At 51.8% G+C, this 23,517-nt stretch overlaps 1 long non-coding RNA gene and 2 other non-coding genes across 3 annotated transcripts; 2 read left to right on the top strand and 1 right to left on the bottom strand.

Annotated features, from left to right (window-relative positions):
- Positions 1-11,136: 11,136 nt before the first annotated feature.
- Positions 11,137-11,327, top strand: LOC139359710 (U2 spliceosomal RNA). Its single transcript, XR_011616076.1, has one exon. It is a non-coding gene; the product is annotated as a U2 spliceosomal RNA (small nuclear RNA).
- An 8,402-nt stretch (positions 11,328-19,729) lies between these two features.
- LOC139359647 (uncharacterized) lies at positions 19,730-21,202 on the bottom strand. Its single transcript, XR_011615881.1, has 2 exons — positions 21,070-21,202; positions 19,730-20,458 (listed from the first exon to the last, which is right to left on the bottom strand). It is a non-coding gene; the product is annotated as an uncharacterized lncRNA (long non-coding RNA).
- A 1,041-nt stretch (positions 21,203-22,243) lies between these two features.
- Positions 22,244-22,434, top strand: LOC139359709 (U2 spliceosomal RNA). The gene has a single exon (XR_011616075.1). It is a non-coding gene; the product is annotated as a U2 spliceosomal RNA (small nuclear RNA).
- Positions 22,435-23,517: the final 1,083 nt, after the last annotated feature.

The raw sequence follows: 23,517 nt of genomic DNA, 5'->3' as shown, positions 1-23,517 counted from the left end.
CTTTGGGACAGGGCCTAAGGCTGTTGTACTTCACAGCTTCCGGGGTATTTCCCTGGGACCAAAAGCACCTCTTAGAAATGTCCAGTGAAGACAGTAGTGAGCTTGGTCTGGAACAACGAATTTTCCCCGGAAGTGAAAGTGTTCAACAGGAGGCACTCAGTAACCAGTGTGTGTAAATGAGAGAGTAGCAAATCCCTTGGTTTTGTCACTGACAAGAGGCCACCCAGTCCAGTGAGGAGGCTTTTCCACCCAAATTGGAATATGTGCACAGCAAGTCCGACAGCTTCTGTGCTGTTCCCACTCTGCAGAACTAGATGGACCCCACCGCCACTACTGACCGAAAATTTATTTTGGAAATTGAGACTGGTGACACCACACAGGGACCGAGAAGGCGTGAAAGGCTTATAACTCACAAAATGAGGTGTTCTGGGAGATCAGAGTGGCTCCCAGGCAGGTCGGAAAACGACTTGAGAGCGAGGAGACTGGGTTGGTGTTTTGATGGGGGTTTGGGAAGGGGCAGGATGGAGGGCTCTGGGAGCGGGGGCTGGTGCTGCCTGCTGGGTGCCAGTGGGGGGAGCACCCGAGTTTTGTCGTCAGCTTGTTATCCCCACTCATAGAATGGGAGCCTCTTGTCATCTCCACTGAGATTGTCGGGACCTATTAATACACTTGGCTCTAAGAGGAGGAGGGCTGTGAAGGAACGCTAATGCCTACAGCGCCTTGGTCATTTAGGCTGAGGTTAAGTGCGGGACTTGCACTGTCAGTTACCGTTATTTCGCATTACATCAGCAAAGGAGATCTCTAAACGCTGTCTGCTGACAAGGTGGAATGGGAGGTTCTTTCGTTACCTCCACGCGTTTGCATTGGATCGTCGGGGCCTGTTAGCACACTTGTGTGTATATAAGTCAGCAGCGTGTACTTTGGAGAGTGTGGCTGCTTTAGATTTCACTTGGTTTAGTCACATGCGGTGTGACGATCGTTGGATTAAAGGTTACCGCACCTACATCAGTATCCGTGTTCTGACTGGTCTCTGCTATTACTTGGCACACTCAGATGCGATATTCGGATCGTTATGTTTAAGTTTAGCGCCCCTACTTTACGAAGCGGGATGGTTTTTTTTTTTCATTTACGTGTCTCTATCCGAGGCAGTATAAACATCTTTCCATTCGAGTTTACCGCATGTGTTTCACCATCCAGAGTCGGACTGCTTTTCGATTTACGTGGCTGTGTGGGATGCGGTATGAAGATCGTTGCATTCAAGTTTGCTTTAAAGATAGTAATATGGGACTGGGTGCCGTGCCTCAGGCTTGTAATCCCAGCACTTTGGGAGGCCGAGGTGGGTAGATCACCTGAGGTCAGGAGTTGGAGACCAGCCTGGCCAACATGTTGAAACCCTGTCTCTACTAAAAACAAACAAACAAAAACAAAAACAAAAACAAAAATTAGCCAGGCGTGGTGGCGCGCTCCTGTAATCCCAGCTACTCGGGAGACTGAGGCAGGAGAATTACTTGAACCCGGCAGGCGGAAGTTGTGATGAGCCGAGATCGCTCCATTGCACTCCAGCCTGGGCCAACAAGAGCAAAAACTCTTTTCGTGTGTATTTCCTGTTTCTTTAACTCTTCCAGGGGCCCCTTTCCCAAGGCTCCGCCCAGCCCTGGAACCAGTCAGAGCATGTGCTCCCCCGGGGGCTGCACCCTGGCCTCTTCGAAAACTTGCCGGACCAGACAGTTGAGAAAGGGCTAGAGGGACGAGACCTGAGTACCTGTCTCCATGTGTGCAGCTATAGAAAATATGCAATTACGTGTCTGTAACACATAATAAAGCAAGTACAGCAAGATGACTTTAGGTGATGGGCATACGGGTGTTCACCAAACAATTCTCTCAACGTATGTGTGAATAAAAGTTTAAAGAAATGTCGGATGCCGGCTAGGTGAGGACGAGAGGGGGAGGAGGAGGGAGAGGGAGGCGAAGGGAAGAAGGAGGGAGGGAGAGGGGAGGGGAGGAGGGAGGGGGAGGAAAGAATAGCCCCATAGAGTTCTTCGTGTCTTTTTCGTTCTGGGTTTTTCCTCCTGAAGGGCAATGAAGCCGAAGGAGCGTTCCCAAGATCCCAGTGATTTACAGGCTCTTTTCTGTTCAGCAGTTGGCAGGCAGGGCACGGCGCGTCTGGGGCGGGGCGTGCAAATTTTAAATGGCTGTTTCTCTCGGGAGTTATGGGAGCAAAAAAGGAAAGTGAATGTCCTCCGAAATAGTAACAATATTACTCAGGCAAGTTTTAAAATTTGGATAAAGATACACAGTTTCAACGTAGGAGAGAGAGTTATTGAGGGTGATATCTGTCACCCTGAGCTGAGGATGTGTGGAGAAGGAGTGCAGTGGACGATAGGTTCAATTCTACGGAGCCTGCTCTGACGCCATTTACGCTGTAAGGTTCCCAACGCCCTTTACCCCATAAACGCCATCATCTTCCTCGCCCCCGAACGCCTTCTGCGCCATAAACGCCGTAAGGCTCTCGTGGACAGTCTTCGAGCCTGTTTCACGCCGTTTGTGCCGTAAGGCTCACAACGCCGCGTACGCCATAGGCTCGCATCGACGGTCCCAGAGCCTGCTTTATGCCATTTACGCTCTAAGGCTCCCAACGCCCTTTACGCCATAAACGCCATCATCCCCCCAACGCCTCCTGCGCCATAAACGCCGTAAGGCTCACGTCGACTGTCTTCGAGCCTGTTTTACGCCGTTTGTGCCGTAAGGCTCACAACGCCGCGTAGGCCATAGGCTCGCATCGACAGTCCCAGAGCCTGCTTTACGCCATTTACGCTCTAAGGCTCCCAACGCCCTTTACGCCATAAAGGCCATCATCCTCCCAACGCCCTCTACGCGATAAACGCCGTAAGGCTCACGTCGACAGTCTTCGAGCCTGTTTTACGCCATTTACGCCGTAAGGCTCACATCAACAGTCTTCGAGCCTGTTTTACACCGTTTGTGCCGTAAAGCTCACAACGCCGTTTACGCCCTAAGGCTCGCCTGGACAGTCCCAACGCCGTTTACGCCATAAGGCTCGCATCGACAGTCCCAGAGCCTGCTTTACGCCATTTACACTATTAAGGCTCACATCGACAGTCTCCGAACCTGCTTCACGCCCTTTACGCCATAAGGCTCACAACGCCGCCTCTGTTTTTACATTGGCCGCCTGTGCTTTGGAGAGCTTAGTTGCTTTCGGTTTCACTTGGTTGCGGCGTGACGATCATTGAGCTAAAGATTACTGCACTCACATCGGTCTCCATCATTCTCCGTAATCTGACTGCTCTTTGCTATTACTTGGTTTACTCACATACAGTATGCAGATTGTTCCATTTAAGTTCAGCGCCCGTACTTCACTATCCCGAGTGGGACTGCTTTTTCATTTACGTGTCTCCATCCAAGGCAGTCTAAACATTTTTCTATTCAAGTTTGCCGCATGTGTTTCACTATCCAGAGCCGGACTGCTTTTCGATTTACGTGGCTTTGTGGGATGCGGTAGGAAGATGGTTGCATTCAAGTTTGCCGCCTCCACTTAACTGTGCAGAATCTGACTGCAGTCAGATCTGTATGACAGATGTTGCACTCGTTTTCTGCGGGTACGTCACTATCCAGTCTACTTTTTCCATCAACGTGGCTGAGTCATATGTAGTATGACTGTCAGAGGCGTTGGAACCCGAAGCGACCCCATTTTGAGTGAGGGCTAGAAAAATGAGGCCGGGATTTACGGGCGTGCATTCTCTGAAGGATATTCCTAGCTGTCAGATGTTTACGGTTAAGGGAACAAATTAATGTTTACTAAGGAGACCCGAGTGTCCAGATAGCTGGATATCTGGAGAACAAAGACGTTCCTAATTTTGCTTTAAAGATAGTAATAGGGATTCTTGCACAATATAATAATTAAAATTAATCCTTTATCACAAACCCTTGTAGCAGAGCACCTCTCCCCATGTGTACACGCATTGTACCTAGGGTGGATACGTTCCGTCTCTTAGTTTCGGGAACGTCCTACTCTGTCTTTGGAGTAGCTGTTGTTTCACTTTACTTTCTTAATAAACTTGCTTTTATTTTGCACCGCGGACTTGCCCTGAATTATTTCTTGCGCGAGATCCAAGAACCCTCTCTTGGGGTCTGGATCGGGGCCCTTTTCCTGTGACATATTTCTGGCGACCACAGATGGGACGGTAGTGCTTTGGGTAAGTGTTGGGGCCCTATAACATATTTCTGGCGAACGACGGAAGGGAGGATACTGAAGAAACTCACCCAACCCAAAGGAAGTAGATTGCAGCACTGATTGGACGACTTTGGGTAAGGGGTGGAGTGCCCGGGTAAAGAATGGGATTGGGTTAGAGACCCAACTTAGTGGAGTTAGAGTCTTTCCTAAAAGAGAGTGGGTTAGAGGCCCCTCTTAATAAAAGGCAAGGATGCTTGACCTCGGGTTAGAGGCCCAACCTAGGAGGGTTAGAGTCCCTTCTAAGATTTAGGGGGTTAGAGGCCCCTCAGTGAAGTCCCTCTCGGCTAAAAAATAGGTTTCACACCGCAAGCTATGCTCTTGGTATTAATCTGCCTCGTCCTCCTTGTCTTGGTTGCTGTCTCCGTTTCACTGTCATTTGCAGGAGACTTCATTTAACTGGTCTTAGGGATTTTACCTTATTCTTCTCCTGTGTCCTTCCCGATTTCTCTCCGTTTGCTTGTGAAACACTGAGAACAACAAGCATTGGAGGATCCGTCTCTAAAATTGCTGATTGAGATTTGGTATTTAACAACTATGAGCAATAAGATTAGATAGATATGGTTCTGTTTTGTTGCTGCTATGCTAAGTGTGATTGAGAAGCATTACGATGGAAATCAGGGGACTTTTCTCCTTGCTGTTTTGTTTCATTTTGCACACTAAAAAAGCTCCTTCATGGCCAAGTGCGGGGTCTCACGCCTGTAATCCCAGCACTTTGGGAGGCTGAGGTGGGCCAATCACCTGAAGTCAGGAGTTCAAGACCGTCCTGTCTAACACGGTGAAACCCCGTCTCTACTAAAAATACAAACACTACTCGGGTGTGGTGGTGCACGTCTGTAATCCCGGCTTCTTGGGAGGCCGAGGCAGGAGAATCGCTTGAACCTGGGAGGCGGAGTTTGCAGTGAGCCGAGATTGCACCACTGCACTCCAGCAGCCTTAACAACAGAGCGAGACTGTCTCAAAACAAAAACAAAAAAAACTTCCCTTTCCTGGGTTCGGGCAAACCGGCTTCGCTTTGCTTTTCCAATCCATACTGCTGCTATTGCTTGCTCTGGTTGTTCTTATCTAAATCCTCTTCATTTATTGTGCCTTATTTGACATTTTTGTCGAAGTCCATGTTGTGGTTTATCTAAGATTCATGGCTCAGCTCACTTATGTTATTTGGATAATGTGAATCATGTTTGATGAGAGGAAAAGAAGAAAAAGATCTAGACATACTAGGTGATCCTTTAATGCAAGCCCCGCCGTGGTTCAGCGGGCATTTTTGGGTGGAGCAGAACCTCCTTCTGTCAGTTCCGAAGGTTCAGATGTATCAGTTCTTTCTCCCTCTAGTCCACCTGAAAGTTTCTGAGAACCCTTCGTCCCTTCTCCTTACCCAGCTAGTCCCACTCTATACCTACCACTCCCCACGGAACTCAACCCAGCGAGTACTACTCATAGTGGGGCCTCCTATCATCCTATCAACCTCCAAGGGGAAATCTTTGTCCACTTAGAGAAGTGGCAAACTGGGAAGAGGGCACTGTGAGAGTACATGTTCCCTTTTCTACGTCTGATTTGCCTCTATATGTAGAGAAGGTTGGTAATTTCTCTGAAGATCCAGGACAATTTATAGATAGGTTTGAGAAATCAACTCTGACCTATAGTTTAACTTGGTAGGATCCGCATGTTTTGTTGTCTCTGTGTTGTACAGTGGAAGAGAAACAATGCATTTTGGGGACAGCTAGGACCCATGCAGATGAGGTATTGGCTCGCGACCCGAACCATATGATATATCAGGCAGGAAGTATAGCAGTTCTAGATCAAGATGCAGAGTGGAACTATCAAAGGGGCAGTGAGGACTTGGGGAGGAGAGATCATATGGTCACTTGTTTGTTGGAAGGGATGAAGAAATGGATGAAAAAGCCTATTAACTATGAACAGGTTAAGGAAGATTCTCAGGATAAAGATGAGAATCCAGCTTTATTTCGAGGGCATTTAGTTGAAGGAATTAGGAAGTATATCACTGATCCTGCCTCAAAGAAAGGACAAACCCTTTTGGGAGGATATTGTATAACCCAGTCTGCCCCTGATATCCACAGGAAACTACAAAAAGCAGCTGTGGAGGCCGGGCACGGTGGCTCAAGCCTGTAATCCCAGCACTTTGGGAGGCCGAGACGGGCGGATCACGAGGTCAGGAGATCGAGACCAGCCTGGCTAACACGGTGAAACCCCGTCTCTACTAAAAATACAAAAAACTAGCCGGGCGAGGTGGCGGGCGCCTGTAGTCCCAGCTATTTGGGAGGCTGAGGCAGGAGAATGGCGTAAACCTGGGAGGCAGAGCTTGTAGTGAGCTGAGATCCGGCCACTGCACTCCAGCCTGGGTGACAGAGCGAGACTCTGTCTCAAAAAAAAAAAAAAAAAAAAAAAAAAAAAAGCAGCTGTGGGAGCCGGTGTGGTGGCTGAAGCCTGTAATCACAGCACTTTGGGAGGCTGAGGCGGTGGATCACTTGAGGTCAGGAGTTCAAGACCAGCCTGGCCAACATGGCGAAACCCCGTCTCTATTAAAAATACAAAAATTAGCCGGGCGTGGTGACAAGTGCCTGTAATCCCAGCTACTTGGGAGGCTGAGGCAGGGGAATTGCTTGAACCCATGAGGTGGAGGTTACAGTGAGCCCAGATTGCGCCATTGTACTCCAGCCTGGGAGACAGAGCAAGACTCTGTCTCAAAAAAAAAAAAAAAAAAAAAAAAACCCACTATGTGGCTATGTGTCCCTAGACTCCTACGAAACAGCTTTTGGATATGGCATCTTTAGCTTTTAATAACAGGGGCAAAGCAGAGACTCTCCTTTGCAGCACTATAGAAAGGATATTACCTCTATTTGACAGATGAGAAGTGATTTTCCCTAGTGCTCACATAAGGCTTTCCTTCCTCTAGGCCTGGCATTTCCACAAGAAGCTTCCCAACTACCCAAATCAGAGAGGTGTCATCCTTATGCCCACGCTACGATTGCAAACCATGAGACTGCATATGGTTAACAGGTGGCTTGGGTTCAAATGCTGACCTTGCTTCCTTTTAGGCAAGTTGCTTAGCCTCTCTGAGTGTCACTCTACACAGTGCTGTTCCCTAGAAATATGAACCTCACATGTAACTTTAAATGTTGCAGTAGCCGTATTTTTGAAATAAAATAAGAACAAACAAGGAAATTAAGTCTAATTTCATTTAACTCAGCATATACAAAATATCACTTCGACAGGTAACGAACAGCTTTGGAAGGCCGGGGCAGGAGTATCACTTGAGGCCAAGAGTTCCAGGCAAAACTAGGCAACATAGGAAGACCGTGTCTCCATAAGAATTAAAAAACGGGTCAGGCGCAGTGGCTCATGACCGTAAGCCCAGCACTTTGGGAGGCCCAGGCAGGAGGTCAGGAGTTAGAGACCAGCCTGGCCAACATGGTGAAACCACATCTCTACTATAAATAGAAAAAATTAGCCATGCATGGTGGCACGTGCCTGTAATCCCAGCTACTCGGGAGGCTGAGGCAGCAGAATTGTGTGAACCCGGGAGGCAGAGGTTGCAGTGAGCCGAGATCACACCACTACATGCCAGCCTACGTGACACAGCAAGACTCTGTCTCACAAAAAAATAAATAAATAAAACACTTAGTTCGGGAACAGTGGCTCAGGACTGTAATCCCAGCATGTTGGCAGGCCGAGGCAGGTGGATCACTTGAGGTCAGGAGTTCAAGACCAGCCTAACCAACAAGATGAAAGCCAACCAGTACTAAAAATACATGAATTAACTGGGTCTGGTGACCCGCACCTATAATCCTAGCTACTCGAGAGGTTGTGGCAAGAGAATCGCTTGAAACTGGGAGGCGGAGGTTGAAATGAGCCCAGATCGCCCCATCGTACTTCAGACTGGGCAACAAGAGTGAAATTCCGTCTCAAAAAAAAAAAAAAAAAAGGCTCACGCCTGTAATCCCAGCACTTTGGGAGGCCGAGGCGGGCGGATCACAAGGTCAGGAGATCGAGACCATCCTGGCTAACACAGTGAAACACCGTCTCTACTAAAAATAAAAAAAAATTAGCTGGGCGTGGTGGCGGGCGCCTGTTGTCCCAGCTACTCGGGAGGCTGAGGCAGGAGAATGGCGTGGGCCCAGGAGGCGGAGCTTGCAGTGAGCCAAGATCGCGCCACTGCACTGCAGCCTGGGCGACAGAGCGAGACTCTGTCTCAAAAAACAAAAAGCAAAAAAATCTTAGTATGGGTACAGTGGCTCATGATTGTCATCTCAGCACTTTGGGAGGCCGAGGTGGATGGATCACTTGAGGTCAGCAGTTCCGGACCAGCCTGGCCAACAAGGTGAAACCCAATCTGTACTAAAAATACAAGAATTGGATGGGTGTGGTGACCTGTTCCTGCGTCCCCAGCTATTAAAGAGGCTGTGGCACCAGAATCATTTGAACCCGGGAGGCAGAATTTGCAATGAGCCGAGATCTCATCACTGAACTCCACCCTGGGCCACAGAGCATGGCTATATCTAAAAAAAAAAAAAGAAAAAAAAAATAGGCCAGGTGCAGTGGCCCACGCATGTAATCTCAACACTTTGGGAGGCTGAGGCGGGCAGATCACCTGAGGTCGGGAGTTTGAGACCAGCCTGACCAACATATAGAAACCCCATATCTCATAGAAATACAAAATCAGCCGGGCATAGTGGCCCATGCCTATAATCCCAGCTACTGGGAAGGCTGAGGCAGGAGAATCACGGAAACCCAGAAGGTGGAGGATGCGGTGAGCTGAGATGGCTCCATTGCGCTCCAGTCTGGGCAGCAACAGCAAAACTGTCTCAAAAAAACAAAACGAAAACAAACCAAAAAGGCCGGGCACAGTGGCTCAGGTCCATAATCCCAACACTTTGGGAGGCTGAGGCGAGTGGATCACCTAGGGTCAGGAGTTCGAGACCAGCCTGACCAACATGGTGAAAGCCCATCTCTATTAAGAATGCAAAAACATTATCAGGGCGTGGTGGTGGGCGCCTGTTATCCTAGCTACCAAGAAGGCTGAGGGAGGAGAATAACTTGAAACCGGTAGGCAGAGATGGCAGTGAGCCAAAACTGCGCCATTGCACTCCAGCCAGGGCGACAGAGCAACAATCCATTTGAAAAAACCAAATATATATATATATATATATATATATATATGATATACGTATATATATGTATACATACAATATATACACATATATGTCACATATAAAGATAAAATTAGCCAGGCATGGTGGGAGGCTGAGGGAGGAGAATTGCTTGAGCTCAGGAGTGGAAGGTTTCAGTGAACTGGAATCCCTCAACTACACTCTAACCTGGGCAAACGGGTGAGTCGCTGTCAAAAAGGAAAACAATAGTAAACAACATAAAATTTATTTTTGAGAGTTTTAATCATTTTATATTGTTTTCTAAATCCCATGTGTATTTTAAACTTACAACACAGAACCATTAGAATTGACCAACATTCGAGATAATGCGCCTAAAGCCCTCAGCCCTCAGCTCTCCGCCGAAGTTGGGTTAGGAAGGAGGAAGGGAGAGGTAAATGCTGACCCCGCAGGCGGCAGTCTGTGCCTCGGAGAGAAACTTTATCGCAACCTTGCCGGGGGCCTTGACGCCCATCCTCCCGCAAGAGCACCCCGGCAGTCACCCCTGCCCTCTGGTGTCCTGCCACCCCGAGCCCGACCTTCCCCCTTTACCCCCGCGCGGGGCCAGTAACCTCCTAACTGCGTCTTCTCTGTTTCGGGCTGTCGTGCTCATCACGTTTGCGTCGTTTCTTCGCTCCACAAACGTTTACTGAGCGCCTTCCACACGCCAGGCACCAGACTAGCGCCGGCAAACGGGGATAAGTACTGGGGAGGGGTCCCAGCCCTCAGTGATGGGATTTCAGAGGGGGAGATAAAGGATTGCCCAGAAGGGTGGTGAGTGGAATAGTTGATATAAACAACGGGGGTGCGACGAAATACATAGGAGGGCTGCTAGTCACGTATGGGGTGAGTGCCCAGGGCCCTTAATTAAGGGAGGCTTCCTGGACGGGTGACACCCAAGCGGAGTCCTGACAACCTGCGTCAGGAGTAGCCAGGCGAGGAGGAGGTGAAAGGAATCCACGTCCCGGGCAGAGAGGCAGCTTTCCCTGCACAGCACAGGACACAGTCCGTGCACAGAAGCCACAGGAGACGCAGGCACAGGGGCTGGGGAGAATCCTTGCCGGGCCCTCGCCATCCACGCGCCGCCTCCCTCTGCCGGGTGTCTGGTGTCAGCCTCCCGCCCGGCAGAGGAACTCCAGCCCCTGCTCCCGGAAGCGCCTCCAGGCCTTCGGCTTCCCTGACTCGGAATGGGCCCCTCGTCCGGCGGGTACGAGGCCGGTCTCCCCGCCCGCTGGTGACGAAGTAAAGGCCCGGCGCCGCCCGGGCTCCTGCCCTGGGACCTCGTCTTTCTCCAGGAAAAGGTGGACCGCTCTCCGCCGAGCGGTCTCTTCCACAGACCCCTCTCGCCTTCGCCCCCAGTCTCCTTCGGTTCTGTCTTCGCGCTGGCTGGGTACAAACCAGGAAGTCGCCCCCAGCGGAGCCCCGGCTCCCCGAGGCAGAGGCGGCCCCGCCCCGGGGGCGGAGTCAACCGCGGAGGCCGCGCCCTCCGTGAAAGGGCGGGGTATGCAAATTGGAAATGAAAGCCCGGGAACGCCGGATCCAAGCACGGGTGTAAGATTTCCCTTTTCAAAGGTGGAGAATAAGAAATGAGCCCGAGTGTGTAACGGCGTCCATAGTGGGGTGGACGAGACAGAGGGGATGGGGCAAGGAGCGCGGGTGGGGCTCTCACCGCGACTTGAATGTGGATGAGAGTGGGACGGTGACGGCGGGCGCGAAGGCGACGGCATCGCTTCTCGGCCTTTTGGCTAAGATCAAGTGTAGTATCTGTTCTTATCAGTTTAATATCTGATACGTCCTCTATCCGAGGACAATATATTAAATGGATTTTTGGAGCAGGGAGATGGAATAGGAGCTTGCTCCGTCCACTCCACGCATCGACCTGGTATTGCAGTACCTCCAGGAACGGTGCACCCCCTCCGGGGATACAACGCGTTTGCTAAAAGTAGAAGGGGCGAGAGAGACAGAGACAGAGAGAGAAAGAGAGCATGGGCGGGGCGGCTTGCACGCCAAGCGTCTGTGATACGCCGTCTTGCCGGCTCGGCTCAACTGCTCGTTGGAGTACCGTGGGGTTTCTGACCTGCGGGCGGCAGACGGTAGGCCTTGCGGCACGCTTCCATTTACGCTGTGACGGCAGCGCTTTGGGAAGGCTACGACCCCCCCGCAGCCGACTGACTACTCCCTTGGAGGTCGTTAGATCTCAGCTTGGCAGTCGAGTGGTGGTGACCTTTTAAGGGAATGGGATCCACCCGGAATTGAACTCACTCCCTTCCTTCCTCTCTCTCTCTCTCTCTCACTGTCTCTCTCTCTCTCTCTCTCTCTCTCTCTCTCTCTCTCTCTCTCTCTCTCTCTCTCTGTCTCTCTGTCTCTCTCTCTCTCTCTGTCTCCCCCCCTCCTTTTTGGTATCCCCCCTCCGCCCCCCCACAAGTTCTGGGGTACATGTGCAGGACGTGCACGTTTGGAACATAGGTGTACGTGTGCCACGGTGCTCTGCTGCACCTATCAACCAGTCATCTAGGTTTGAAGCCCTGCATGCGTTGGGTATTTGTTCGAATGCTCTCTCTCCCCTTGCACCCCACGCCCCGCCAGGGCCCGGTGTGTGATGTTCCCCTTCCTGTGTCCATGTGTTCTCACCGTTCAACTCCCACTTAGGAGTGAGAACGTGCGGTGTTTGGGTTTCGGTTCCTGTGTCGGTCTGCTGAGAATGAAGGACATGAACTCATCCTTTTTTATGGCTGCCTAGTAATTCCATGGTGTATACGTGCCACGTTTTCCTTATCCAGCCTATCGTTGATGGGCATTCGAGTTGGTTCCAAGTCTTTGCTACTGTAAATCAACATACGTGTCCATGTGTCCTTCTAGTAGGAACTTCTTCCTCTTCGGCCCGCTGAGTAGCTGGCACTTGAAGGCAGGTGCCAACGCACCGGCGACACGCTTCCGTGTTTGCCCAGGAAAAACTGCGGTGCAGGTAATATAAGCCATGTATCGGGGAACGCACAGGAGCAGAACTCGAGTCCAAGCATCGTGGCTCCGCCGTTCATGCTTGATGCATCTGTAGGCTCCGTTCTAGGTATGCACATCGTTTACGGGATCAGCCACCGGCAGTTGCCTTGCAACCGTGATGACAAATCTCTGCCGGCTCTTTTGGGTCTCATCCCTGTATCTATAAATTGCATCCCAACATAAAGATCGGAATGTTCCTTTTGCTGGCCCAATCTCTCACCCTTTCCAAACTCCAGAAATCTTGTCTGTCCTCCGCAAAACTCCCCCTGCTTCTTTCTCTGAAGGCGGTCTTCAGGCCGGGCACACTGGGAGGATCGCCGGAGCCCGGAAGGCCGCAGCGAGGTGAGGTGAGATCACACCATTGCACTGCAGCCCCGGCTGCAGAGCCGGAGCCCCGTCTCGAAACAAACAAACAAACAAACACACAAAAAGAAAGAGCCCAGGCAACCTAGTGAAACCCTGTTCGGGCTGGGGCGTATCTGCACCCCAGCTATTCCAGAGGCTGAGGCAGGAGGATGGATGGAGGCTGGGAGGTGGGTGCTGCACTGAGCAGTGACTGCACCGCTGCACTCCAGCCTGGGTGACAGAGCCAGACCCCATCCCAAATCAATAAACATAAAAATAAAGGAACCAGTTTGTAGAAAGCGGGAGAGGGTCCCATTGAACTTGAAGCCTTCAGGCTACAGCTGCGGCTGGACAGGTTGGAGCAGCAGGCTGGAGCAGTGGCCATCTTGGCAGGGATCATTGACCCTGATCTATCATCGGGAGGAGGAAGAGCTGATCTCATGCAGGGAGGGCAGGTGGACTACGTGTGGACTCTGGTGATCTGTTTGGGTGCCAGGTGTTGCTCCCAGGGCCACCTGTAACTGTGAATGTGCGGGAACCCTGACTTGAGAAGGGCGTGGCCACGGCGAGCCTCGGCCCCTCAGGGATGAGAGTTTGGTTCACGGTACCCAGGGAAACCACCAGCATCGGCAGAGGTGATAGCTGAGGAGGAGGGGGGATTTGGAGGAGAGACACAGGATGAGTAGCAGGGGCAGCCCTGTGATCAACAACTGCTGCAAGAGGGGCCGTTTGTTCGACTCACTAGTCTTCTGCGGCTCTATGCAGTACTGAAGAGCAGAAGACAGAAGACACAAAGACCACAAAAATTAGCCGGGCGTGGTGCTGTGCGTCCATAATCCCAGCTACTCGGGAGGCTGAGACAGGAGAATCGCTTGAACCCGGGCGGCGGAAGTTTCAGCGAGCCTAGATCACGCCATTCCAGTCCAACCTGAGCATTCGAGCGAGACTCTTATCTCAGAAAATAAAGACAGAATTAAAGAGCCCGGTGCGGTGGCTTACATCTGTGATCCCAGCGCTTTGGGAGGCCCAGGCGGGCGGATCGCCTGAGGTCAGGAGCTCGAGACCAGCCTGGCCAACGTGGCGAAAGCCCCGGAAAAAATACAAAAATCAGCCAGGCGTGGTGGCCTACACCTGTAATCCCAGTTACCCGGGAGGCTGACGCAGGAGAATCGCTGGAACCCGGGAGGTAGAGGCTGCACTGAGCTGAGATCGTGCCACTGCACTCCAGGCTGAGTGACAGAGCAAGACTTTGTCTCAAGAAAACACAAGACAAAACAAAACAAAACAAAACAAAAACAAACAAACAGCAACAAAAAACCCGGGCGCGGTGGCTCACGCCTGTAATCCCAACACTTTGGGAGGCGGCAGCTGGGCAGATCACCAGAGGTAGGGAGTTGGAGACCAGCCTGACCAACATGGAGAAAGCCCGTCTGTACTAAAAGTACAAACTTAGCCGGGCGTGGTGGCGCATGCCTGTAGTCCCAGCTACTCGGGAGGCTGAGGCAGGAGAATCGCCTGAACCCGGGAGGCGGAGGGTGCGGTGAGCCCAGATCGCGCCATTGGACTCCAGCCTGGGTAACAAGAGCGGAACCTCCGTCAGAAAAAAGAAAAAAAAAAGGAAAAAAAAAATTGTGAGAGTTGTACTCATCCTGTCTTCAAAATCCCATGTGTATTTGACACTTACGGCACAGCTCCGTTAGAACTGACCACATTTCCAGGGCTCCCTAGATACCTGTGGCTAGCGGCTGCCATAGTGCACTGCGCTGGGCAGTAGAATGGGGGATGACAAGACAGGGCGGCGGAGATTGGGATGGCGTGAAATGAGGGAAACACTCGCCGGTGGGAGAAAGCAAAATAGTAAGGGGGCACCGAAAGATTCAGTAGTCCACGTGAATATCTTGATTATCTTATAATCGAGATAATGTGGGGTCCAGCTCTACCGGGTCTGTGGGTTTTCTCTTCGTGTGCGGAGACGAGAGATCGTAGAAATAAAGACGCAAGACAAAGAGATAGGAAGAAAGACAGCTGGGCCCGGGAGACCACTGCCACCAAAGCGCGGAGACCGTAGTGGCCCCCAATGCCTGGACGGCGCTGCTATTTATTGTATTCAAGGCAAGGGGGCAGGGTAAGGAGTGTGAGTCATCTCAGATGATTGATTGATAGGTCACGCGAGTCACGTGTCCACGGGACAGGGGGGCCTTTCCCTTTGTGGTAGCCGAGGTGGAGAGGGAGGACAGCAAACGTCAGCATTTCTTCTATGCACTTATCAGAAAGATCAAAGACTTTAGTCCTTTTACTAATTCTGCCACTGCTCTCTTCTAAGAACTCAAAAGGAGGAGCCAGGTGTACAGGCGGAACGTGAAAGTGAACACGGAGCGTGACCACTGAAGCACAGCATCACAGGGAGACGTTTAAGCCTCCGGACGACTGCGGGCACGCCTGGCTAATGTCAGGCCCTCCCACAAGAGGTGGTGGAGCAGAGTGTTCTCTAACTCCCCTGGAGAAACGGAGATTCCCTTTCCCGGCGTGCTAAGTAACGGGTGCCTTCCCAGGCACTGGCGCTACCGCTACACCAAGGAGCCCTCAAGCGGCTTTTATCTGGGCGTGACCGAGGGCTCACACTCTTGTCTTCTGGTCACCTCTCACTGTGTCCCTTCCGCTCCTAACTGTATGGCCTGGTTTTTCCTAGGTTATAATAAGAGAACGGAGAGTATTGTAATCACAGAACAGAGAGTCATACTACAAACTAATGATTAACACTGTTCACATATAATCATATCTGTATCCTATTTCTAGTATCACTTTTCTTATTCTAATTATTTTCTTTATTATACTGGAACAGCTTGTGGCTTCAGCCTCTTGCCTCGGCACCTGGCTGTCTTACCGCCCCCATCGCCCCCCTTTTTATTGACCAGGATCGTCACTGCCATCATTGCTTGTCCTTGACTTCAGACTTGTCCTCGGACCCCTCGGAGACATCTGCAGACTAAAAGCGGCCAACATAAACGTACCGACGTTAATAATGGCAAAGACAACAGTGGTCTTCTGAGGGGTTTGATCCATTTAAAGGGATTTGGATCAGATAACCCTTTGGTTATTCCTTCAAAGATGTCTGATCCAGGAATGGTAGTTAAGTGAGCCTGCGAGTCCTCAAAAATTTGTTCTCTAAGTTTTGAGAGGCCGGGCGCGGTGGCTCAAGCCTGTAATCCCAGCACTTTGGGAGGCCGAGACCGGCGGATCACGAGGTCAGGAGATCGAGACCATCCTGGCTAATATGGTGAAACCCCGTCTCTACTAAAAATACAAAAAACTAGCCGGGCGAGGTGGTGGGTGCCTGTAGTCCCAGCTACTAGGGAGGCTGAGGCAGGAGAATGGCGTAAGCCCGGGAGGCGGAGCTTACAGTGAGCTGAGATCCGGCCACTGCACTCCAGCCTGGGCGACAAAGCGAGACTCCGTCTCAAAAAAAAAAAAAAAAAAAAGTTTTGAGATACCTAACGTTAGGTTATCATCCCAGGCTTTTAAATTTAAGTCTCATGACTTTTTCCAGCTATGCTGATCTTTATTATAAGCATAAGGCCTTATGTAATAATCAGAAGTATTCCAATCACATTGTAATTGCATACGGTGTTCCAAATTCATAACTCTATCTCCCAGCCATATCATACTCTGGCGGAGATCGTTAATTTGATTAGCCAATTTTTGATCAGCCTGAGCCTGAGAATTCCGGAGTCTAGTGGAGTTTTTCTGCCATGCTTCCACATATTGAGCGGTCTGGACAGAATTGTGGATAGCAAGTCCAGCGGCCGCTGCCGTGGCAGTAACCGCAATTAATCCCGCAATGACTGATGACTGCAGTAAGAGTAAAGATGAACCTCTTAGTTGTCTGAAGGGTACGTCTAAGAACTTCATTGACTATGTGAATAGAGGGAGAAGACTCCCATGGACGGTGTAAGGAAACTGGTATCCATACCCCCTCCCTAGCCCTCACCAGGAGAATACTTGTTCTGGGATCAAAAGGGGCATCAATACATGTGAAGAGTTTGCAATCATCACATTCTATAGTTTGTCTATTGGGAGTGACATTTATAATTCCAACTAACAGCATATAAGGGGGTTATCCCTTATAGGCTCCTGATAGGTATTACCTGTTCTGACATTACAGTGACTTTAAATATGGGTGTTTTGGTATTGGTGGGAGAGATTTGGTAGGTAGCGTCCCATAGTCTGATTCCGGTCGTGGCCGCAGCTAATTTCCGTAATCGAGGATGTTCTGGGGTAACAATAGGATGAATCGTTTTTGGTCTAGGAGGAACGATTCCTGAGTCCATCCATTTGAATGGGTAAGGAGACACCCATTCCCTCAACCTGCAGGACTGCCATCCGTCTCGTACGCGATGTATCAAATAATTGAACTCAGAGCAGTGGGTATTTTGGCCGGAGTAGTTCCGCCAATAATACCCTCTTGGAGCCCAGTCCATAACAGCTCCTGTAACTAGGCTCCGTAACACTACGTACGGCTTTTGGAGCATTACAGTCATTCCATATGATTGAGTTCCCTAAACAAGTTCCCTTGGTAGGCTCTCTTGAACAGTCTGGCAGTCCTTTTGTTGTATTATTTTTGGTGGTGACGGGAACTCTCCATTCCTCATGAGGATTAAGTTCAACAGCCATGATCTGAAAAGAATTACTACTGAACGCATTATGTACTTCATAAGAATCATTACTAGAGGATGGTACGGTCCACATCCAATTTTGATTAGAGCAAGCCAAGCAGCCAGGTGACATTGCTATGCACAATGGCGGGAATTTATATCCAATTGACAAATTAAACTGCATACCCTTTTCCTCTGGTTGAGCGGGAAACCTGTCATCGTTAGGGACTGGTATAAGTGCGCTATTACTAGTATACAGGCAACATTTGCGAAGCTGTGGAATGACCTCATCATTTAGTATAGTTTGATTTGTAGTTGCAGGCCATTGCCCCCTTCCCAATAACTGGTCAGCTGCAACATTAACAGGAGGATTAGAGCCTTGATTAAGCTGAACTCGATCCTGGACAGCATCGACCCACCAAGTCCCGAATTGTAAATATTGGGATTTAGATAATACCGATTTTGCTAGAATTTACCAATCATAAGGCACCAAACTGCTGTTTATCTTCTGCGAGGGCTTTTAATGTGGACCGGACAAAAGGGGAGTTGGTGCCGTATTGCTTCACTGATTCTTTGAAATCTTTGAGGAATTTAGAAGAAAAACTTTCCCAAGAAGCAGGGCGTAGCTGGACCTGGCCTGGATGAAGAGGATCTGGTTGGACTACTGCCCGGACTGCAGGTATACCTGGAACTGGCTGCGCCGCAGGCAGTTGTGGAGCCTGCTGATTTGCCTGAGGAGCCTGACTGTCAGGCTGCGGAGCTTGAGGAGCCTGAGGAGCCGCGGGCTCAGCCACCTGCTGGGCAGGATCAGCGGGCTGTGGCTGATCCTGTGCCTCAGGGACGGGGGCGGCAGGCATCGGAGGTTGTAAAATTACAGGAAATTGCCAGGCTTCGGGATCCCCGTATTCCCTTGCCTGAGAGATGGCCCTCATAAGAGGAGTATCATTTTAAGGAATGTATGTGATTTGTTGCTCGTGAGCGGCCATGGTGGTGGCGGCAACCGCAGTGGTGACCGGACCAGAAGCAGAAAAGAAATGAGGGTTTTGAATAGAGGAAGAATTGAGAACCTGTAAGCCAGGTGGAGGCGCGAGTACCTGCTGAGCAGGTCTTTCAGGGGCCTGAAGTCCAGGCTGCCGGCGGTAACTGCAGGACAGGCTTCAAGCGAGCCTGATACTCCGAAGGAGAAGCAGAAGTGAGAGATGGATAACCGGGTTGAGTAGGGATAGGGTTGAGGGCCTCGTTACCGGGCCGAACGGGCGGAAGGTGGAGAGGCCTGCGGCAGGGCTGAACAGAGACAGTGTTGAGAGCCTCACTGGCGGGCTGAACAGGCGGAAGGTGGAGGGCCCTGCGGCAGGGCTGAACAGAGACAGTGTTGAGGGCCTCATTCGCGGGCTGAGAATTGAGAGCCTCCGTACCAGGCTGCATAGAAACGTAGTTTAGAGCCTCTTTTTCAGGCTGTATAGCCTCATTTCCGGGCTGTGTAGATGGAAGGTGGGGGGCCCTGTAGCAGGGCTGAGGAAAGATAGGAGGGTCCGGCCACGACGACGGCTGTGGATAGTATATTTCGGTTGGATTCTGCTGGTTGGGGGCGAGGACATCATTTGAAAGTTCATCGTAAAGTGATGATGGGGGCACGGCAGGCTCTGGTGTGGGCGGCGGGGCCCAAGGAATGTCAGAATGGAGGTCCGTCTGTAGAATCACGGCCTCAATCTGTGCAGTATCCTCAGGGGAAAGAGAACTGAGAATTTCCTCAACCTCCTCAGAGGAGAGGAAAGAGGGATCAGCCTCCACGTTGTCCACCCGAGTCTGCAAGGAGTCTAGGACAGAGCGAACCGAAGCCCAGACTGGCCAAATAGTGGGCGGAATAACGTGTCCCCCTTTATGAGCAATTTTAAATTGTCGGCCAATTTCATCCCAATGTTTGAGTTCTGAAGTTCCCTCAGTAGCAAACCAAGGGGAAAGGAGATCTACGACCTCGAACTGGTTTAATTCACTTATTAGTAGAAACTTTTACACCTCCGTCTTTAAGCAGAGTCTTTATAACATTTAAATAAGCCGAGTACTTGGTACCGGCCTGTCCCATGGTGTCCCCGGGATACTCTGAGTGCCCAAGCTTACCGCCCAGCCTATTGACCGCAAGCCTCAGGAATCTGTCGTCGGTAGTCCCCCGCTGAGTTCCGCGCTCAAAGTGCACCTTCACACAGCGAGAGAGAAATCCTCGTTGGGTGCCAGATGTAGGGTCCAGCCCTACGGGGCCTGTGGGTTTTCTCTTCGTGTGCGGAGACGAGAGATCGTAGAAATAAAGACACAAGACACAGAGACAGGATGAAAGACAGCTGGGCCCGGGGGACCACTGCCACCAAGCGCGGAGACCGGTAGTGGCCCCGAATGCCTGGACGGGCTGCTATTTATTGTATTCGAGGCAAGGGGGCAGGGTAAGGGGTGTGAGTCATCTCAAATGATTGAGAGGTCACGCGAGTCACGTGTCCACTGGACAGGGGGTCTTTCCCTTTGTGATAGCCGAGGCGGAGAGGGAGGACGGCATAGGTCAGCATTTCTTCTACGCACTTATCAGAAGGATCAAAGACTTTAGTACTTTTACTAATTCTGCTACTGCTATCTTCTAAGAACTTAAAAGGAGGAGCCAGGTGTACAGGCGGAACGTGAAAGTGAACAAGGAGCGTGACCACTGAATGAAGCACAGCATCACAGGGAGACGGTCCAGCCTCCGGACGACTGAGGGCGGGCCTGGCTAATGTCAGGCCTCCCACAAGAGGTGCCGGAGCAGAGTGTTCTCCATCTCCCCTGGAGAAAGGGAGATTCCCTTTCCCGGTGTGCTAAGTAACGGGTGCCCTCCCGGGCACTGGCGTTTTACCGCTAGACCAAGGTCTGTTAAGTAACGAGGGCCTTCCCAGGCACTGGCGTTACCGCTAGACCAAGGAGCCCTCGAGCGGCCCTTATCCGGGCGTGACCGAGGGCTCACACGCTTGTCTTCTGGTCACCTCTCACCGTGTCCCTCCAGCTGCTAACTCTCTATGGCCCGGTTTTCCCTAGGTTAAAACAACAGAACAGAGATTCTTACAGTAATAGAACAAAGAGTAATGCTGCAAACTAATGATTAGTAATAGTCATATATAATCATATCTGTATCCTATTTCTGGTATAACCTTTCTTATTCTGATTATTTTCTTTATTATACTGTAACAGCTTGTGCCTTCAGTCTCTTGCCTCGGCCCCTGGGTGGCTTCCCGCCCACAAGGTAAGATACATTGCATTGAACCATAGTTTGTGTTGATTGCCGAAGGGTTTGGGGCGGGGGGGGGCACCCCCTGAAATTCCGCCCTGGAGGAGTGGCCTCACCCTAACCCCGGCCGTGGCTAATGATAAGGCCCACCTCTTACGGCCTTCGGCCGTCGAGTGAAATAAATGTTGGAGGTAATGCGCCTAAAGCCCTCAGCCCTCAGCTCTCCGCCGAAGTTGGGTTAGGAAGGAGGAAGGGAGAGGTAAATGCTGACCCCGCAGGCGGCAGTCTGTGCCTCGGAGAGAAACTTTATCGCAACCTTGCCGGGGGCCTTGACGCCCATCCTCCCGCAAGAGCACCCCGGCAGTCACCCCTGCCCTCTGGTGTCCTGCCACCCCGAGCCCGACCTTCCCCCTTTACCCCCGCGCGGGGCCAGTAACCTCCTAACTGCGTCTTCTCTGTTTCGGGCTGTCGTGCTCATCACGTTTGCGTCGTTTCTTCGCTCCACAAACGTTTACTGAGCGCCTTCCACACGCCAGGCACCAGACTATCGCCGCCGGGAAACGGGGATAAGTTCTGAGGAGGGGTCCCAGCCCTCAGTGATGGGATTTCAGAGGGGGAGATAAAGGATTGCCCAGAAGGGTGGTGAGTGGAATAGTTGATATAAACAACGGGGGTGCGACGAAATACAAAGGAGGGCTGCTCGTCACGTATGGGGTGGGTGCCCAGGGCCCTTAATTAAGGGAGGCTTCCTGGACGGGTGACACCCAAGCGGAGTCCTGACAACCTGCGTCAGGAGTAGCCAGGCGAGGAGGAGGTGAAAGGAATCCACGTCCCGGGCAGAGAGGCAGCTTTCCCTGCACAGCACAGGACACGGTCCGTGCACAGAAGCCACAGGAGACGCAGGCACAGGGGCTGGGGAGAATCCTTGCCGGGCCCTCGCCATCCACGCGCCGCCTCCCTCTGCCGGGTGTCTGGTGTCAGCCTCCCGCCCGGCAGAGGAACTCCAGCCCCTGCTCCCGGAAGCCCCTCCAGGCCTTCGGCTTCCCCGACTCCCTGAATGGGCCCCACGTCCGGCGGGTACGAGGCCGGTCTCCCCGCCCGCTGGTGCCGAAGTAAAGGCCCGGCGCCGCCCGGGCTCCTGCCCTGGGACCTCGTCTTTCTCCAGGAAAACGTGGACGGCTCTCCGCCGAGCGGTCTCTTCCACAGACCCCTCTCGCCTTCGCCCCCAGTCTCCTTCGGTTCTGTCTTCGCGCCGGCTGGATAGAAACCAGGAAGTCGCCCCCAGCGGAGCCCCGGCTCCCCCACGCAGAGGCGGCCCCCGGGGGCGGAGTCAACCGCGGAGGCCGCGCCCTCCGTGAAAGGGCGGGGTATGCAAATTGGAAATGAAAGCCCGGGAACGCCGGATCCAAGCACGGGTGTAAGATTTCCCTTTTCAAAGGTGGAGAATAAGAAATGAGCCCGAGTGTGTAACGGCGTCCATAGTGGGGTGGACGAGACAGAGGGGATGGGGCAAGGAGCGCGGGTGGGGCTCTCACCGCGACTTGAATGTGGATGAGAGTGGGACGGTGACGGCGGGCGCGAAGGCGACGGCATCGCTTCTCGGCCTTTTGGCTAAGATCAAGTGTAGTATCTGTTCTTATCAGTTTAATATCTGATACGTCCTCTATCCGAGGACAATATATTAAATGGATTTTTGGAGCAGGGAGATGGAATAGGAGCTTGCTCCGTCCACTCCACGCATCGACCTGGTATTGCAGTACCTCCAGGAACGGTGCACCCCCTCCGGGGATACAACGCGTTTGCTAAAAGTAGAAGGGGCGAGAGAGACAGAGACAGAGAGAGAAAGAGAGCATGGGCGGGGCGGCTTGCACGCCAAGCGTCTGTGATACGCCGTCTTGCCGGCTCGGCTCAACTGCTCGTTGGAGTACCGTGGGGTTTCTGACCTGCGGGCGGCAGACGGTAGGCCTTGCGGCACGCTTCCATTTACGCTGTGACGGCAGCGCTTTGGGAAGGCTACGACCCCCCCGCAGCCGACTGACTACTCCCTTGGAGGTCGTTAGATCTCAGCTTGGCAGTCGAGTGGTGGTGACCTTTTAAGGGAATGGGATCCACCCGGAATTGAACTCACTCCCTTCCTTCCTCTCTCTCTCTCTCTCTCACTGTCTCTCTCTCTCTCTCTCTCTCTCTCTCTCTCTCTCTCTCTCTCTCTCTCTCTGTCTCTCTCTCTCTCTCTGTCTCCCCCCCTCCTTTTTGGTATCCCCCCTCCGCCCCCCCACAAGTTCTGGGGTACATGTGCAGGACGTGCACGTTTGGAACATAGGTGTACGTGTGCCACGGTGCTCTGCTGCACCTATCAACCAGTCATCTAGGTTTGAAGCCCTGCATGCGTTGGGTATTTGTTCGAATGCTCTCTCTCCCCTTGCACCCCACGCCCCGCCAGGGCCCGGTGTGTGATGTTCCCCTTCCTGTGTCCATGTGTTCTCACCGTTCAACTCCCACTTAGGAGTGAGAACGTGCGGTGTTTGGGTTTCGGTTCCTGTGTCGGTCTGCTGAGAATGAAGGACATGAACTCATCCTTTTTTATGGCTGCCTAGTAATTCCATGGTGTATACGTGCCACGTTTTCCTTATCCAGCCTATCGTTGATGGGCATTCGAGTTGGTTCCAAGTCTTTGCTACTGTAAATCAACATACGTGTCCATGTGTCCTTCTAGTAGGAACTTCTTCCTCTTCGGCCCGCTGAGTAGCTGGCACTTGAAGGCAGGTGCCAACGCACCGGCGACACGCTTCCGTGTTTGCCCAGGAAAAACTGCGGTGCAGGTAATATAAGCCATGTATCGGGGAACGCACAGGAGCAGAACTCGAG

This window comes from Macaca nemestrina, chromosome 17 (genome assembly GCF_043159975.1).
Source record: "Macaca nemestrina isolate mMacNem1 chromosome 17, mMacNem.hap1, whole genome shotgun sequence".
NCBI lineage: Eukaryota > Metazoa > Chordata > Mammalia > Primates > Cercopithecidae > Macaca > Macaca nemestrina.
Note: the sequence above shows the minus strand (reverse complement) of the source record. Positions and strands in the feature narration are given on the sequence as shown.